Here is a 3,599-nt window from a genome sequence, read left to right on the forward strand (position 1 = left end):
GTCTTTAAAATAATCAGGCTTCGACTTTGCTCATGTTAGGATGAGGTTCTCCTGTTTCCTAACATGGCTGTGGGGGCACATAAGGGCCGTTGTAAGGGCCTCTCCCTTCATATCCCGGTCTTAAAATAATCGGGCCTTCGACTTTGCTCATGTTAGGATGAGGTTCTCCTCCTGTTCCTAACATGGCTGTGGGGGCACATAAGGGCCGTTGTAAGGGCCTCTCCCCCCATCCGATCTTAAATAATCGGCCTTCGACTTTGCTCATGTTAGGACGAGGTTCTCCTCCTGTTCCTAACATGGCTGTGGGGGCACATAAGGGCCGTTGTAAGGGCCTCTCCCCCATCCGATCTTAAATAATCGGGCCTTCGACTTTGCTCATGTTAGGATGAGGTTCTCCTTTCCTAACATGGTGTGGGCACATAAGGGCGTTGTAAGGGCCTCTCCCCATCCGGTCTTTAAATAACCGGCCTTCGACTTTGCTCATGTTAGGAGAGGTTCTCTCCTGTTCCTACATGGCTGTGGGGCACATAAGGCCATTGTAGGGCCTCTCCCCCCATCCGATCTTTAAGTAACCGACCTTCGACTTGGCTCGTGTTAGGACGAGGTCCTCCTCCTGTTCCTAACACGCTTAGTTTCGATTGTCGGAAGGAGCTACTCCTGTCGTTTATGAGTTCATGCCAAAAGAAAAGATATGCAAATATGAAAGAACTTTTATTTAAGACAAAATTATTGGTAATACATCCGTAGATTTTCGAGTTCCATGGTCGCGGAAGGTTGCTCCTCCGAGCTCTTTCAAATAGTATGTTCCGGACCGAACCACCTCCCTGACTTCATACGAGCCTTCCCATTAGGGGCGAGTTTTCCTTGATTCTGAGGTTGTGAGACAGCGGCTCGCCGAAGTACTAAATCCCCCGCTCTGAAGGCTTTGCTCTTGACCCGAGATTTGTAGTAGCGGGCCACCTTCTGCCTGTAGGCAGCCATTCGAACTTGAGCTGTCTCATGCTTCTCTTCTAATAAGTCGAGATTGGCTTGAGATCTTGTGAGTTGCGCTACTCGTCGAATGCCACAACTCACGTCCGATGGGATTTGAGTTTGATCGGATTATGGTTTCTGTTCCGAAGGCTAAGACAAAGGGGGTCTCCCCTGTGGGCAGTCTTTGGTAGTTCGGTATGCCCCAACACATGATAAAGCTCATCTGCCCAAGTTCCCTTTGCTCTTTCAAGTCTCGCCTTGATCCCTTGCAGCAGAGTCCTGTTAGTAACCTCGGGTTCACCGTTTGCTTGCGGATAGGCTACTGACGCGAAGTTGTAGGAGATATTTAGGTCCTCACAAAATTCAGCAAACCTTGCCCCAGCAAATTATCGCCCGTTATCAGTAATGAGAGTTCTGGATAGGCCGAACCTACAGACAATCGACTTCCAAATGAAGTTCTGCACCTTAGCTTCTGTAATTTTTGCCAAAGGTTCAGCTTCGATCCACTTGGTGAATTAGTCAATTGCCACCAGGAGGAACTTCACTGTCAGATGTCATGGGAAAAGGCCCGAGGATATCTATCCCCCATTGTGCAAACGGCCATGGGGCACTCAAGGGTGTAAGTTCGGAGGCAGATTGCCTTTGGATATTTGCATATCTCTGACACTGATCACACCTTCTGACATATTCGATGGAGTCGTGGTGCATGGTAGGCCAGTAATAGCCTTGTTGGAGCAGCTTGTGGGATAAAGATCTGACCCCTAGGTGACTTCCGCAGACTCCCTCATGTACCTCCCACAAGGCGAGTCGGCCTCAAAAGGCCGGAGATATTTCAAAAGGGGCAAAGAGTACAACTTTTTACAGCTTGCCTTTATAAAGAATATATCGGAAGGCCTGGTTCCTAAGCTTCCGAATTTTTTTGCATCAGGAGGAAGAACCCCGTCCTTGAGGTATGCAACCAGTGGGTCAATCCAGCTGGGTTCATGATTGATCTCCATCACAAGCTGCGGTTCTTCCGTACCCGGGCACTTCAGAACCTCGAAGAAGACTTTCTTGGGCAGTTCAGCCGGAACTAGTGTAGCCAACTTGGAGAGAAAGTCGGCCCTGATATTTTCTGCTCTTGGAATCTGCTTGATGTCAAAGCTACCGAAGGCAGGGACGATCTCTTTCACCTTTTCGAGATACTTGACCATACTGTCCTCCCGAGCTTCATAGTTTCCGCTGACCTGTCCCACCACCAATTGGAAGTCACTGTAGACTTGGAGCCGATCTACTTCTAACTCTTTGGCGATCCTCAATCCTACAATCAGAGCTTCATATTTTGCTCCATTATTTGTCGCAGGAAATTCGAAGCACAGCGCGTACTCCGCAATAATTCCTTCTGGATTAACCAAATCAGGCCCGTGCCTGCGCCCGACATGTTGGAGGAACCGTCCACGTAGAGAGCCCAAAAACCATCAGAGAGATCCGTTCTTTCTTCAGGAGAATTCAACTGGAGCCCTGAGTTGTCGGCTTCACCTTGTTCAAGTTTGATCTCTTCCAAAATAGTGCACTCCACTATGAAGTCTGCTAATATCTGAGCTTTAATCGCCGGCCGAGTTGATAGTTGATGTCGAATTCCGTGAGCTCGACTGTCCATTTCGTTATCTTTCCGAAAGTATCCGCTCGATGCAGAACTGCTTTGATCGGTTGGTCGGTGAGCAATATTATGGTGTGCCCTTGAAAGTAAGATCGGAATCTTCGAGCTGCAATCAACAAGGCGTAGGTTAGTTTCTCTAACTTAGTATATCTGATTTCGGCGTCTCTCAATACTCGGCTAATGTAGTAGATCGATCGTTGAACTTTTACTTCTTCTTTAACCAGGACTACTACGAGAGCCACAGGGGAGACCGCCAGGTACAGGAACAACTCCTCTCCGGATTCGGGCTTTGCCAACAGCGGGGTGAGCCGATGTAGCTCTTTAATTTTTCGAATGCTTGCTGACATTAGGTGGTCCAACAGAAGTTCTTCGACTACTTGAGGGTCTGAAAGAAAAGCAGGCATCGCTCGACCGACCTTGAGACGAAACGATTCAGAGCTACAATTCTCCCAGTAAGGCGCTGAACTTCCTTTATTGACTTCGAGACGGTCATTTTCTGGATGGCACGAATCTTTTTTGGATTTGCCTCGATCCCGCACCCCGACACCATGAAGCCCAAGAATTTTTCTGAGGTCACTCCGAAAGCGCACTTGACCGGATTCAGCTTCATCTTATATTTTCGAAGGACGCTGAAAGTCTCCTCAAAGTCGACGATATGGTTCTTTGTGGATTTGCTTTTCACAAGCATATCGTCCACGTAGACCTCCATATTGCGGCCGATCTGCTCTTTGAAGATCTTCTTTACCAGCCATTGATAGGTCGCCCCTGCATTTTTGAGGCCAAAAGGCATGACCCTGTAACAATAAAGACCATGATTAGTAATAAAAGCGATTTTTTCTTCGTCCTCCGGTGCCATCCTGATTTGATTGTAGCCGAAAAATGCATCCATGAAAGTGAGAAGCTCATGGTCCGAGGTTGCATCCACTAATTGATCAATTATGGACAGAGATAACTGTCTTCGGACAGGCTTTGTTTAGCTTTTTGAAAT

This window comes from Elaeis guineensis, chromosome 4, assembly GCF_000442705.2.
Source record: "Elaeis guineensis isolate ETL-2024a chromosome 4, EG11, whole genome shotgun sequence".
NCBI classification, from domain to species: domain Eukaryota; kingdom Viridiplantae; phylum Streptophyta; class Magnoliopsida; order Arecales; family Arecaceae; genus Elaeis; species Elaeis guineensis.